Consider the following 17,089-nt stretch of genomic DNA (forward strand, 5'->3'; position numbering starts at 1 on the left):
AAGACGTATGCTGTCAGGTTCCACGTATTAATGTAAGCTCAAACTTATTTCCGTTTACTGAGAGTTCAGATGCAGCCTAAATTTTTTTGAGAAGTAAGAAATATTGGTGTTTGCACAATTTCGACTTGGTTGGGCAGACTGAAAGGTGGAAATCTATTTAATGACTACTAAGTTTGAAAAACAAAACTAGGGACTAGTTCTGGTCTCTGTGATATAATTTTTGCTCAGCCAATTGGTCGAACTTGGAAAAATCAAGAACAATTTATTTCGTACATTTTTAGTACAGAAGGAATAGCGTTGAGGACTGGCATAGCAGGCAGGGATCGGTTGGCGTTACGTCTATTCACCCGACAGTCAGTTCGACATTACCGGAGTGTTCTGGATTGTATCCAGGCGGAGACTTTCACTTCAATAGCAGCGCGCAAAAATAGTTGGGAATGTTTTATGTAATTAGTTCAACAACTACGCAGAGTGGACTGCCGCTGAAATGTAGAGGCAAGTTTAATGAGCCGGTGGTACCACAATCAACTCTATGCAGTGTGGAAACCACCGTAACCTAGGCTTAGTGAGTATATGAAGGGATTTCTATAATAGTAGCCGTACCTTCGATTACTTGAAATTGCAATTCTGCTTCTCATTTTAACAAATATTAGGATAGAAATCGAGGTAGCCTTGAGATAGGAAAATCAATATTAATGTTAAAATAATAAATAAATAAATAACAAACGACTACAAATTGATCATTACGCTGACTGAAGATTATTCGCTGACTAATTTTGGGGCAATTAAAAATCAATTAGCGTTACAAATATCGCATTTTGATACAGGCACCAAAGCTCATCTTGGAAATTTTTGTTCTACTCTACTAAACAAAAAATAGATCGCTTCAGCTAATATTTATAAAATTATTATTGGATTGAATATTATTGATTAATAATTATTGTACGATGAATTTATGGAAGCAAATAAATATTTGTCCACTCTTCGTGCTCCTTGTGTATATTAAGTGTAGCCGGGTAACAGCGAAATCTGTAAGAATCCACGAAATTTATTTACTTAACAAATTTGCTCATCCATATTTTCCAAATTACAGACACAGAAAATGCGTTTACTTTACTATCGCAACGTAACCTATAACTTTAATCCGACTCATATCGAGAACATCGACTTCATTCCCACAGACGGCGGGCAAGGCATGCAGATATATTTCACACCGTCACATAATATTACCAAGGATATTTGGATGGAATGGGCGGTTTTGATAAAGCCTACGAATACTGATACGTTTCAGAATGTTTTGAAATTCAGTTTGAATGCCTGCGCTTTGGTGAAACGTTCCTACGGTCCAGGAGGCTTCGATATAGTTAAGAAATGGGTGTTGAACTTTCTCAATTCCGGCTCTGTCCCAATATCCTGTCCAGTTTTGAAAGTAAGTAAAAATAATGGAACATCATTTTTAATAGAAAAGTAGGAAATTTAAAAACAACATTTTTGTGTAAAAGAATGATTTTTAAATTAGTTTTTCAAAAACGATTTTTGTGTAAATGTACAACTTTTGGGACTTATGCTTTTACGAGAGGGCGCCAGATATTGCACAAGTAGGTTTTAGGTAATCATATAATAAGGGTTTTTCTGAGTGTACAAATGCTGTGCTGACCTTTGTGAAAAAACATTATTTTCCTGTTTTGCATATTTCATTCACTCTTTTTTCTTCCAAAATTATTTCCTTTAATTATATTTTTTATCAGAATTTATTTTTCTCATCTTATCATACATTTTATAACATCTTATGCCATTTCAGAATAACTATTCGTGGAAAATATCTCCGACGAAAAAATATGGCATTCATGTCTTGCAGCTCGAAGGACTTTATCGTACAATATTAAATTTGTACTTGAAGCGATCAAAGCGAATTGAATACTTTCTAAATACAAGCAGCCTGATGGAACTTATGTATAAATAAATAAAATATGTAATTGAATTTTTATTATGCTAATATACGTGGCTTATTAAAAAAAACGACTTTTCATTTTTCTAAAGGTTGGTTCTTATGTTGGTACACAAAATTCTCATAAGGTTATCAGCCATTTTGTATCAGCATAAATCCGCATCTGACGTATGTGGCTATGCTTGACAATTTTTGTTTCAAAACTGAGAAATGTTTACCTTTGAATGACACCAACGATGATTCAGATGAGATCAAGGCGATGAAGTTCAAATATTAGTAGAGTGTCTTCGTATGCTGGACATATATTGAGCCCGATTATGGATAGGTAGGAGTTCAACTTGCTACAATATCCAGATCGTGATTGAGCCAAAGATACGCGTGAATTATTAGGCAGCTGAAGTTCTTCGTCCACATTAAGTGGTGGTTGGACTCCGATAACGTCATTCGGTGATCGGGCGGTTAGCAAGCTTAGGAGTCTCCCGAATAATTACGTTTAAGTCTGTCTATATAATGTCCGGTCTAGTAGTTGCAGTTGTGTTTGGTCTTGGTTCTCATCGCTGTAGTCGAAAGATGTCTTCTGACTCGCGTGTGAGATGGCTTATTTTCTTCGATTATAATATCAAGCACTACGCCGCTTGTTGATTTCCTGCCAGCGGGTTATACGGCCAGTAAGGAAAATTACATTGAAGTTATGTGACCGTTTCCTGAAGAAATGCATAGAATTGAATTGAATCGTATATTCGTTGTAAATAGAAAATTATAAAAAATCCATGGAATTTTGCAACAGCCTAAAACTTGCACTAGTCGATTGGTTCAAGTCTGTATGACTACTTCAAGATAAGTGCATAATAAATGATAAAAGAAAGACGGTAAACCATTGAGTATACTTTGGCTACGAAAATACTTCTCATAATAATCATCTGCCGATCATATACTAATATAATATAATTGGTGATGACACCTTTTGCGGTGCTTTTCAAGCCCGCAAATTCGAAACTGTGCACTTTCGAATGGTTATTCCGCACCAAGCATTCGGCTCGGCGGCTTGACGCATTTTTCCATATAAAAAAGAAAAATTTGTGCATTTGGAGAAAATTATTCAGAAAAAAATTATATTAAATCTCGGCATATTTCAGCTGCTTCAAACTTGCATTTTAATGGCGTTTTTCAATATGTGCACTTCAACTTTTTTCCGATAGGGAGGGCGAACGACGCAATATTTTTTATTTTTCGCTTGTCATTTGTAAACTTCATTAGTATACATTTCATCATGGAACGCTACACACTTGAGCAATGATTGCAAATCGTGCAAATTTTTTATGAAAACAATCGTGCAAATTTTTTATGAAAATTTATAAATTTTCCAAAAAATCATCTTCAGTGATGAAGCTCACTTTCGGCTCAATGGCTTTGTCAACAAGCAAAATATGCGTTACTGGGCAGAAAGCAATCCACGAGTGATTCATGAGGCACCGTTGCATCCCGAAAAAATCACTGTTTGATGCGGTTTACATGCCGGCGGCGTAATTGGCCCATATTTTTTCGTTGACGAGAACGATCGCCACGTTACTGTGAATGGAAATCGATACCGCGACATGATAAACGATTATTTTTGGCCGCAATTGAATGGTATGGACTTAGACGACATGTGGTTTCAACAGGACGGGGCCACAAGCCACACAGCACACGCTACAATTGATTTGTTGAAGAGTAAGTTCGATGAGCGCATTATTTCCAGAAATGGACCGGTCGAATGGCCGCCGCGCTCGTGTGATTTGACGCCTCTAGACTATTTTCTTTGGGGTTATGTGAAGTCATTGGTCTACAGTAACAAGCCGGCGACGATTTGTGAGCTCAGAGTCAATATTGAACGCGAAATTGCTGGAATTTCGGCCGATTTATGCAAAAGAGTGGTCGAAAATTGGGTTCAACGATTGGACTTCGTAAAACGAGCACGCGGTGGTCATGCAAAAGAAATCGAATTTCATACTTAAATGTTTATGTTCAAACTCGATAATAAAAAAAAAAATAGTTAAAAAAGTCAAACCGTTTGTGTTTTATTCAAAAAAGTTCAAAAGTTGAAGCGCTCTTACTGAAAAACGCTTTATAAGCACTAAAATGTAAAAGCTGTAAAACTGAATACTAAGAAGTTTTCTAGAAACTCTAATTAAAGTCCATGTAATTGGAATGAGATTTTTTTTAAATTTGAAAATTGGACTTATACGACTTTTGTTAGAAACAGAGCTGTATGCAACCTTTTTGGGTATTTGGCCGAGCTCTTCCTCCTATTCCTGGTGTGCGTCTTGATGTTGTTCCGCAAATGAAGGGACCTACAGTTTTAAGTCGATATATTTATGAGGAACTTTTGCATGGAAGAAATACTTTTGGAGGTTTGCCGTTGCCTGCCGAAGGGCGACCGCTATTAAAAAAATCGTTTTCTTAATTCTGGTGTTTCACCGAGATTCAAACCTACGTTCCCTCTGTAAATTCCGAATGATATTCACGCACCAACCCATTCGACTACACCGGCCGCCGTACTTTTATGAAAAAAATTAATATTTACACATAAAAAAATAGTCAATGTTGGTCCAAATGCCGATGTGCTTCCGTTTCATCTTCATAGAAGAAATTATTTTATGATCCTATATAAGAGATTTGAAAGTTTTATTGTAAATTAAGAAAATTGACATCTTTTATCGTGGATTGCAAAGCTATGCTTTAAAATTTCCATTTTTGGTTTTTCTTGTTCAGTCACTCGGAATATTCTACGGTATGGCAAATTAAATATATTTTCCATAAACTAATTTGCCAATTTATTTAGAAAAAAAGACGAAAATAGAAAATTCGGTATTTAGATTTTAAATATCAGTAGCATATATCAATGGTTCCATATGTAGAATTCCATGCAAGTGGGGAAAATTACTGATCGCCAGTCACTTGGGAGTGGCCAGGAGATTCTTCTATATAAGGTTCAAGCAGCTAACAACTTCCGGGATTAGCCCAAGTATCCTCTGGGTAGCTTCCGAACACTACTTCGGGAGTGAGCCAACGTGAGAAGGCGAAGCATCCCAGGATATCTGGTTATGCGCTGAGTTTGGGACCCACCACTTTAAAATCCTCCCAATGAAAGGATGTACAAAGCCTCGGATGAGAACTTCCTATACTGATGACGACCCCGGCTGAGAAAAGAAATCAAACTAAACTGTTCTTCTTCTTGATTGGCGCGATAACCGCTTACGCGATGTTTACCCAACTAAATAAAAGCGTCAGTCATTTCTTTCTCGTGCTAACCGGCGCCAGTTGAAAACTAAACTCAATAAAGTTAATAAATAAGAATTTGGCATATCCAGCCTTGAAAGATGATTCCAAGAAATAGAGCGCCAAGCTACTTTATGACACATCTACACGGCACCTGGTTTTTAACGACAAACCTTTGTGGATAAATGTATCTTGTAGATGTGTCACTGTTTGCTGAAAGTGACTGAGATAAGAACAAAAATTCGAGAGATTTCAGCATTTGATGATAATCTTAGGTAGCGAGAAGCAGAAAGCTTTTCTAATAACTACACCAGTTTTTGGTTTGCCAATCCTTTTTCTATCCACAACAAAACCAGTTTCCTGAAATTTTTTCTTCAGCCTTTGAATTGTCAACTCATTCGGACGATTATTTCTACCAAAATATTACGCATTTTGCAATGTGAAGACTACTGCCTACTTGTCACTGATAAGATAGAAAAAAGTATCGTCTAACAATTATTCACAATTGATATCCAGGCGTCACTTCTGAAAGATCCTTTACAGCCTGTGCCGGTTTAGTGAATATTTAAATTTAATCTCTTTTGAAGAAAAGCCCGAAAACTAGGTCCGACTTACTCGCAAAGTCTTTTTATTGTGTATATAAATTTTCAAGGGTTCCCGTGAAGGCTCGAATTATGGCAAGAGTAAACTTTTTCCGAAACTCTTTTTTGTTTTAAGATAACCATTTTAAGCAGAAAATCATTTTTTTATATACTCGTATAGATATTCTTAACTTAAATTAAATCGAATTTTTGTAAAGCCGCACAAATTATTACATGAATTCATTTAAATATACATCCATACTTGAATATAGAAAACACGCACGCATGCAGTAAGAAATATTTAAGATGTACGAGTGTAAGTGAGCCTATTTTAGAAAGTCTGCCACCGAAGATAACTAGGTTTAGGATCTTAAATAGTTTCCATAAACTCCAACCAACCGGGGAGAGTCGAAGTAATTCTTTAAGTAAGGAAGAAGGGGAAGAAGAAGAAAAACACGTAACTTTCTAAACGAAAGATAGTAAAATTAAAAGAATTGGCAAGGCAAAGCTTAAGTCAAAGTCAAAATCAAAGCCAAGATAGGCAGACAGACAGACAAAAGGCAGAAAGAGATTTTAGGTGATTGAAAATAAAAGCCAGCGCTATTGGGCTAAGCTACGATGAATGATAAATTGCAAAACAAGCAAAAAGTGCCCATAGTGGATGTTGAGCAGAGCACGCAAAGGAGGAAGTTCTAACGCAAAAAAGCAGCAAATAGAGCTGCAACATTTTTGTAGGCATTACAGCCGCAGGCGCTCATTCGGAATGCAGGACAACGTGTCTATGTTTACATTGCGGATAGAGCATTTACTCGACGTCGTACGGCAAAACAATTGCCAACGTAATGCCAAAGCCAAACCGGGGGGCAGGGTGTTGAATTGTGACAAAAAATGCATACATGCATTCAATTTCATAGATATTTTTACAAGAACACATACATACACACAAACAGAAATGCATGCAGTTGAATTTTCGCAGGGCAAAAGCATTTCACTGTTCCGTTTTTCCGCCTTTCCGCTGCACAGTCGACCGATTAGTTGATTTCGGTTGGTCAAGTAGGCGACCAAATGCGATTTACCCGGCCGATAGACACTACAAAAATAGTTCAGCTGCACAACAAATGAATGGGATATGTAAGCCTTGAACGAATGGGTGAATGGGATATGAGGAACGGTAGGCCACAACAACAATAACAGCAATCGCAGATAGGTAAGCGTAGCTGTATTTAGTTTGTTTGATTGCATGCGAGTTGAAGATTCTATGGCACACAAGCATTCGTTGTGAACTATGAGTATGTATGGTACAGGGTGTTTATTCATATGGAATCTTACGGCTAAGGTTGGCTAGTAGAGTAACGGTGATGTAGTATTAAGTGCAAGCGTTGATTTCTTTTTCCCATCTCTAAAGTATTGCTAAGCTTATATTTTTAGCTTCATATAAATTATTTTCTTATCAGTAACTTGGCCACGAAAAAAATTTATTCAAACTAAATAATGGAGAAAACACAAGTTTGTGACACTCGTTTTTTACTGAAATTCTATTGGCTCCAAGTATACTTGGCATAGACATCACTAAATCTTATAGAAAAAATGTCGAGAATCACTAAAGGGTAATTTAAATGCCAAAATCTCATTTAGAAAAAGAGGTTATGGAACATCAGCGGATTTCAGGAGTGCCACTCGAATTTAATAACTAACCTTTGGCAAATCAATTCATGCAATTCCGTAAAAAACGTCTTTTTGTAGATAGATAGAGGAGTATAATATTTAAAAAAGTACATTCAGTATTCCATTTGCCATTAAGAAAGCGAACCCATTTTATGACTAGGTTAAATTTAAGACTTGCATAAGTCGAGTTTTTTTATCGTCTGCTGCCTGCTGCCTGCAGACGATAACTGCATACACCGCTAGAGTTAAAGCAATTGATGATTCAAACCAGATAGAAATTTCTCACTCTCGGGGAAATACGAAAAATGCTCATCAAGTTTAGCCAGCTGTGGATTAATTTCTTCTGGATGTAAATAACGAATTGTTCACGTACCGTAATGAATATATTATTATTATTATAAGTTACTAATGAATATAAGCTGCCGCGAAGTTGTAACATTTTGAATACTGGTACCTTACATTTTCTGTCGAAAAAGCTGCCTTAAAACGCCCATCTGCTCCTCGATCGAGCATGGCTTGTGAGCAATTGTTGAGTGCTGATAGACGGAGCCGCGAGCAAGGTGAAAATGCTAATAAGCTCTTCTTCTTCTTAATTGGCGCGATAACCGCTTACGCGATTTTGACAAAAGTTTAACAAAGTGCGGTAGTCGTTTCTTTCTCGTGCTAACCGGCGCCAATTGGACACACCAAGTGAAGCCAAGTCCTTCTCCACCTGATCTTTCCAAACGCAGGGGACGCCTTCCTCTTCCTCTACTACGAGTACCACCAGCTGGTACCGCATCGAATACTTTCAGAGTCGGAGCGTTTGTATTCATTCGGCCGACATGACAGCCAACGTAGTCGCTGGATCTTTATTCGCATACAGCTCATAGTTCCATCGTCTGCGATATTCGCCGTTGCCAACGTGCAAGGGTCGAAAAATCTTTCGCAGAATCTTTTTCTCAAATACTCCAAGCGTCGCTTTATCGGATGTTGTCATAGTCCACGCTTCTGCGCCATACGTTAGGACGGGCATGATGAGAGCCTTGTAGAGTGTTAGTTTTGTTCGTCGAGAGAGGACTTTAATAGTTAATTACCTACTTAGTCCAAAGTATCACTTGTTGGCAAGAGAGATTCTAGGTTGGATTTCAAGGCTGACATTATTGTCGGTGTTAATGCTGGTTCCAAAATACACGAAGTCTTTTACAACCTAGAAATTATAACTGTCAACAGTGACGTGGGTGTCGATACGCGAATGCGCCGACTGTTTGTTTGAAGACAGGAGGTAATCCCGCGATAGTTGGCATAGATTGTAGGATCGCCCTTCTTATGGATTGGGCAGAGTACACTTAAATTATAATCGGCAGGTATGCTTTCATCCCACCATATTTTGCATAGGAGCTGTTGCATGCACCTTATCAGCTCCTCGCCGCCATGTTTGAATAGCTCAGCCGGCAGTCCGTCGGCACTCGCGGCTTTGTTGTTCTTTAGACGCGTTATCGCTATTCTCACCTCGTCATGGTCGGGTAGCGGAACGACAATTCCGTTGTTAACGATTGGGGTATCGGGATCTTCACATTCTCTGCGACATGCGCAGCTGTCACTATGCTAATAAGCTATTGTGTTTATAAAACATTTTAAAATTATTGAAATTATGTGGTAAAGAAATAAAATTTTTTTTTGAATTATTGCAAACATAAGAATGCATTTGTTATGAGCTGCAATTAATGTAATTCAAGCGTATGCACCTTCTTTCTTTTTCATTCATAAAAATTTTGGATTTTTAAAAGGTCATTGCTTATTTCTTTAATTATTTTTTTTATTTTATAAAGGTTTCCATAACAATAAAATTATTATATATGTAAACTGATAGTAGTGCAGCGCTAGCATTGGTGGGTTTCGAAGTAGATCAGTGCCTTGAGATAGTGATAAAATATAGTTATGTTGGCTTCGGTTGGGTTTTTTAATATTTCAGGAGGGTTGATATTGCGTAAGTGATGATGTTTAGCCGATGCAAGATTAGGGCATGAAGACAGAAGGTGATTTATACTCAGAGTGGAGTTGCAAAAAGGGCATAGGTTGGGTGGAACGCCTTGAAGTAAATAGGAGTGTGTAAGTATTGTGCGGCCTAGCCGAAGGCGTGTGTATGGTGGACCATATTCGTTGGGATTTACTCACTGTTGCTGCTACTTGATCCAGATTTTTTCCTAAAAATCATCTTCAGTGATGAAGCTCACTTTTGGCTCAATGGCTTTGTCAACAAGCAAAATATGCGTTACTATGCAGAAAGCAATCCACACGTGATTCATGAGGCATCGTTGCATCCCGAAAAAATCACTGTTTGGTGCGGTTTACATGCCGGCGGCGTAATTGGCCCATATTTTTTCGTTGACGAGAACGATCGCCACGTTACTGTGAATGGAAATCGATACCGCGACATGATAAACGATTATTTTTGACCGGAATTGAATGGTATGGACTTAGACGACATGTGGTTTCAACAGGACGGGGCCACAAGCCACACAGCACACGCTACAATTGATTTGTTGAAGAGTAAGTTCGATGAGCGCATTATTTCCAGAAATGGACCGGTCGAATGGCCGCCGCGCTCGTGTGATTTGACGCCTCTAGACCATTTTCTTTGGGGTTATGTGAAGTCATTGGTCTACAGTAACAAGCCGGCGACGATTTGTGAGCTCAGAGTCAATATTGAACGCGAAATTGCTGGAATTTCGGCCGAATAATGCAAAAGAGTGGTCGAAAATTGGGTTCAACGATTGGACTTCGTAAAACGTGCGCGCGGTGGTCATGCAAAAGAAATCGAATTTCATACTTAAATGCATATGTTCAAACTCGATAATAAAAAAAAATGAGTTAAAAAAGTCAAACCGTTTGTGTTTTATTCAAAAAAGTTCAAAAGTTGAAGCGCTCTTACTGAAAAACGCTTTACATATATCATGTTACCCTTTCGATGTATTTTAAGACTTAGTATTAGTAAAAATATTATTTTGGAAAGGAGCTACAGCTGATCTCCGGGAGCTTCTCCCAAAAAAGACGTTTTGCGGTGACGACTATATCTCTGAACTGGATCCTCTGAAATTAGAAAAACCAAACAGATTTCGTTAAAGTAATGTTAAATCTAGTAATTAATCGAAGGAATAAGCAACATTTTTTTTGACAAAATGGCGATTTCTAAAAAAAAATCGTTTTGTTTTTAGCAAAAATTCGGCCTTAAATTGTTTATAAAAAATGTATATATCGGTGAGAAAAAGTCTTCGATTAATTACTAAAAAAATATAATATATCGCACCCTAAATACAAAAGGGTCACAACTCAAAATGTTCCTTCTGCTCAAATATGAACGAGACGTTATCAATAAAACGGTCCGCGGCACAGTGTGACTTTTTTCACTTTTAGGATGCCAAAATTCATAACAGCCAAACCAATAGAGCAATTCATTTCAAATTTTGCAGTGTCGTTGCAGATACTTAAATCTGATTTGAGAATAAAAATGGGCGTGATACGCCCACTTTTTCTCCTTGCCCACATATAAGGTAAAATTTCACATAATCATATTTTCTACTTTAAATGCATTTTCCAGTGCCAATTTAAATACAAATTGTTTAGATTTCTTCACTTTAGCTTAGAGGCTTATGACTAATATTTAAAAGATTTCATTCAGCCCCTGGGTACCTTTTTATACTACATTATACTGCTCAATGAAGGAGATAATCACAAATTGTTTCAATGATAAATATGTCACTAATCTTTATTTTATTAATAGTAAGCCAATAAACAGTTTCTAAAGATTAAACATAATAAAACATAAACACTTATTCGGAAGCAATTATTCATAATACTTCTTCCTGAGCCAGCAATGCAATACATCTTGAGGCAAAGTCCCGCGCTTGGTTTTCGATGGCTTACGTAAGCTGCAAATGTAGGGATCGGATGATATTAGAAGCCTGTGCAATAAATCCTCATTGGTTTGAGTTCGTGAACTTTTCATTGTATACCATTCGCAATAATTTCTGACATCTTTATTTCTCGATTCTTGCGCTTCTTCGGAAAGCTGACCAATAGGAACCATGCATGACGATATTTTACCGTTGTCTTGAATGGAACAGTATTTTATGCAGACTGACTGGCATATTGTACCACTCATATTCCCTCAAATAAAGATCGCGTGTGTCTCTCACGTATACCTCAAAGGCCTCAGCATTTATCTGAAATTCACACCCTAAGCAAAGAAGAAGACAAACACAGCTCTTTAAATAATATTGCGGAATTTCTCTTACCGTTTGATCTAAGTCCCATTTCTGCCGCCATTAACACTTGTTCGCTATTTGATACTTTGCTTTTCTTTTCTTTGTGCGAAGAGAAGAATCGGAAAACGCCACATGTGGTCTACCTACATTGGATCTAATAGAGGATGAAGTTGATGGCCCAACATCAAGACGGTATTTTCCAAAGTCTTTACTCTTGGAAAACCAACTATAATTACGGGCTAGAACACGGGCCTTAACTCGGCAAGACCCCTCCCCCTTTGAAGAAAGTTGGTAACACAGTTTTTTTATACGCTCTCCTAGCTTTTTAGTATCCACGTCTCTTCCGATCACCGCAAAAATTTTCTCTAACACCGCATCACGACGCGTTTCTTTTGAGCTCGTCAGCCAAATTTCAAAAAGTTCTTTCCGAGGAATCGCCATGAAAACTTCTTTTAAAGCTGTGGTAGCAAATTGTAGCAAAATTTTATTCCAGTATCTGAAACACAGACCCCTAAAGGTCGTTTCGCTGTTAAAGAATGGACGGAACTCGATGGACCAATATAAGTTTTTCTCAGTAAAGTATCAAAAATAATATTAAGCTATGGCTGTTTTAGTGATATTTTACTGAACGGATTTGTATCGATAGTAAAAACTTTATAATCCTCTTACTTACCCCTGAAGTACAAAATTGTTGAAATTTAATCAGCAAATACTCAATTTTATGAAATTGATACTTACTCGTACGCACCGGCTTGTGTTTGTAAACGGTTATCTTTCTTAAAACTATTGTTTTGATAAATTTTGAGTACACTGTCGTAAAATTTGGTCATTTTTACACAACATACCGAAAGAAAATCATTTTCGCAGAACTTTTTTTTTTTAATTTTGGCATCCTAAAACGATAAAAAGTCACAGTGTGCGCGGATGACATATGGCAAACATAAATTTTTTGTTTTTTGGTAGGACTGTTATAAGCTTACATGGCAAATTTCAGCGTGATATGTCACATAGTTTGTTTTCTGTGCTACTGTAAACAAGTGAATCTCGAGTGTGGAAAATTTTGAGTTGTGACCCTTTTGTATTTAGGGTGCGATATGTCCACTAAACATTGAGACTAACCTCTGGCATACGCCATTCCAAAACAAACAATTGAATTAAAAATTATTTTTATTTGGTACTTCAGGCAATTGGTTGCATATCAAAAATATATTTAGATTACACTCAATGGACCATTGTCTTCGATTTTTCGTAGAATAGAGCGAACGTCCCGAATTAAGTTTTGGACGGTGCTTATATCGATTTCTTTCAACTTTCGCTTGATTCGATTGATCAACTTTTGCTCTTTTCGTGCCTCCCAGCCCTTTTCGTATACCATCCGCTGGAGAGCTGCCCAGAAATTTTTTATTGGACGTGCCTGTGGCACGTTTGGAGGATTGTCCTTTTTTTGGCACAAATGGTAGGTTTTGCTGAGTTAACCAATCCAATGTTTTTTTTTTGCATGACAGCTTGCAAAGTGTGGTCAAAACATGATTACGTCGCTATTGTGATATTTATCGATGAATTTCTTCAGTTTTGGCAAGCATTGACCAATATAAACATCAGCATTGATCGCTTTGGCTTTGTTTTTGCGAATCAATGGTTCTGAAACACACTTCTAAGAAATGGCCACCCACACTAGCACCTTCAGCTAAAATTTTGATTTGCTGCTATATTTTAACTCGTTTCGTATTGTTTCGATGTTGTCAGTGTAAAAACTGTCGTTGCCTCTAAATTCATGATGACTAAATGTGAAGTACGATTCATCTTCCAAAATTATGAATTTTTCATTCGCAAAATGTTCACGACGAAATGCACGGCAGCAAATTGGTATTTTTTTGCGAGTTCTTTTGCCGTATGTTTCGGTGTTCGCTTACCTTTACGATAAATAACATTGTTTTTCTTCAAGATCTTGTGAACGCCAGAATTTGAAAATATTCATCGGAACGATATTAAATTGTCTGTGTATATTCTTAAATATATTATTATCAGTAATATATTTACGCTTGTGTTTACCAAACGACCAAGAGTGAATTTTTCGATTTTTACAATGTCTGATTTGATTGAGCAGAGAAGTGCCATCAAATTTTGTTTGCGGAATGAAATTTCGGCTGCGGAAACGTTTAGCATATTGCAGAAGGCATTTGGTGATTGATGACTTGGAGCGCTCCGGACGACCATCGACGTCAACAGATGACCAACACGTCAATAAAGTGAAGGAGTTAGTGCTCAAAAATCGTCGGTTGACTGTTAAAGACCTTACTGATATGATCGGAATATCAGAAGGATCTGTGAAAACCATTTTGAAAGACCATTTGGGCCTACGAAAAGTCAAAACTCGTTTGGTACCGAAAACTCTCAATTTCTTGGAAAAAGTCGTCGCGTTGATGTGTGTGAAACAATGCTTTCAGACTATCAGGGCGAGCTCAAATGCATCATTACGGGAGATGAGACTTGGATTTATGCTTACGACACTGAAACAACCCACCAATCAAGCGAATATCGTGCTAAAGGCGAGGCCAGACCGAAAAGAGCACGTCAAAGTCGTTCAAAAATAAAGGTCTTGATGACAGTTTTTTTAGATTTTCGTGGTGTGGTGCACTATGAATTCCTTCCACCTGGCCAAACTGTTAATAAGGAGTTTATTTGAGCGTTATGCGTCGTTTACGTGAATCAATTCGTCTAAAAAGACCAGAATTATGGTCCAACAACTCTTGGTTTTTGCATCACGAAAAAGCACCGTCTAACACTAAACTCGTTCTTCGTAACCATTTCGCCAAAAATTCCACGCATATCGTTCGGCAACCATTGTATTCGACTGATTTGGATCCGTGTGACTTCTGGCTATTCCCAACACTCAAGAGACCACTCCGGGTATCGCGTTTCGAGTCGATTGAGGAGATAAAAGCTGAATCGAAGAAGGTGCTGATGGCTATACCGGCAGTGGACTATTTGGCATGTTTCGGGGATTGGAAAAATCGTTGACATAAGTGTATTTCATCGAGAGGGGATTATTTTGAAGGGGAAGAAATTGATTTACAAGAATAAATAAAGATTTTTCATTTTACAACCAAGTTCACCCTACTTTTTGCCCACAGTAGTATAATACCTTAATATGTGGTGAATGTATTTTATGCAAAAGATCACAATCACGTTTAATACGACGTAAAACTTCCATGTTACAGACACACTCCATCCAGGGCATTTTCAAAATTCTTCCAAGCCCCCACAATTTAAAAATAATTGGCGCGTATACCCTTTTAGGGGGTTTGGCCGAGCTCCTCTTCGTATTTGTGGAGGGAGATACAGTTTCAAACCGACTCCGAACGGCAGATATTTTTAAGAGGAGCTTTTTCATGGCAGAAATACACTCGGAGGTTTGCCATTGCCTGCCGAGGGGCGACTGCTATTAGAAAAATGTTTTTCTTAATTTTTAGTTTCTTTTTTTTCAAATCTGTTAATGTCAGCAAATTTCAGTGTCCAACATTCCACATCCTCTAGGTGTATAGACCACACGTAACGATTTTTGTGTTTGATGTTAAAATCATGGCAACTGAAGATTTTTTTTAATTTGCAGAACGTGGGTATTGCTACTGCTATTGTTGTCCTTATTTCAGCTGATGCGTCCGAGTTTTCATTGACCCAACAATCAGGATATTTGTAGCTTGACATTTTTTTTATCGGTTCTTCATTTATGGTTAGGAAATGTTATGGAATGATTGTAGGTCTCCTGCTGACATGCATACATTTCGATATTTGGTGTTAATTCTTAGTCCGAATTTACGGACTGGCATACCAAAGAGCTACTTGGTATATTTTTTCGGCGTGGATGAAATGCCTTACGCCTTTATGGATACGCATGTCTTTGATACAATAAATGTATTTTAGGCTAAGTGATTTTTTTTTCGTCAATTCCATGAAAAATTAATTGTGATTTTTTAAACACAATTACACATAAACACAACTTTAGTATGCATGTATGCAGGGCCGTGGAGAGAGTATTCGGGCCCCGAGGGAAACTTGAGATGCGGGCCCCTTCAAATTTTTTTTTATTTATCAAAATGCGTATTATGTTATAGTGAGCCTCGAGTCCGGACCCCTCTCGGTGGGACTGCATGTGTGAATGTATATTATTTACAGTCAGCGTATGAATGCATTAATTGTCGTGCTGCACATTGCCGAAGACCTTCTCATAGCCCAAGAAACAAATAAATACATCTTTTTGCACATCTTTTTAAAACTGAAAGAAAAAAAAAACATTTAAAACAAACAGAGCTTCACGAGTATCTATAATATTATATTTTTGAAACCAATTAATAAATTCTGATACGAATTATTTTTAAGAAAATTTCAAGGGAGCGGTTCATGCGACTATAAATTAATTAAAAGTAAACACACAAATTAATCAAATTATTATTAAAAATAAAATATAAATAGTAGCAGCTAGTGGTAATCATTTAAGTTAACTGAAAATAGTCTAATATAGGCGAGCCTAATCCGCAAGAGGCGCACCCTTTATTAAGATATACATATACATATATACTTGAATGTTGCTGTATGTTTGCTTGACTACATGTAAATAGTGCGGCAGTCATGCCCGGCGGTTACCGTACACATCACACACACACACACACGTGTAGATGCATATGTAGACCAACAATTGCGACTTTCGTTTACTGCAAATGCCCGAAAAAGCAGCCTGTAGGCTTGCCAGTCCCCACAGATACAACTACGTGTATGCGGTATTGCTACTGCCTGTATGTGTGTGTATTTTCATGTGTGCTTGTGTTGTGGCGACACACAAATATGGCGTCTAGCAATTGCAATTCCGATTGCATTCGCTTGTCGTGCAGTTCGACAGGCTTGCAAATGCACAAACAAACATATTCACATATAAACAACGTCAAAAGAAAGTGTACATCAGGTTATGACAATTTATTTACTTTTTTAATTTCAATTAACTTTATGCAAAAATATATTTCATACTTTCACAAAAACTATATAATGCAAAGTTTCAAAATTTGTACAAAATTTAGGAAAATTCGGCAAATATTCATTAAAATTTCAAACTTTCTACGTAGATTTCTTAGAAAAGTTTTAGGTATGCAGTTTTATAGACGATTAAATTTTGTAATAATAAAGTGCAAAATTCAGGTAGGTTAAAAATCGCACTCATTTTGGAATTTTTTTTTTTGGACGCGGTCTTGTGCATTTTCTCCATTTAACGCCAACTCAAATTTTTTTCATATGATCTTAAAACACCCAACACCGGCAGCAAAAATAATAATCAAAATTCAATGCGACTTTTAAGCCACTTGAAATTTGTACTTTATAAAACTGAAATTAAATGGTCC

The sequence above is a fragment of the Anastrepha ludens genome, chromosome 4, assembly GCF_028408465.1.
Source record: "Anastrepha ludens isolate Willacy chromosome 4, idAnaLude1.1, whole genome shotgun sequence".
Lineage (NCBI taxonomy): Eukaryota > Metazoa > Arthropoda > Insecta > Diptera > Tephritidae > Anastrepha > Anastrepha ludens.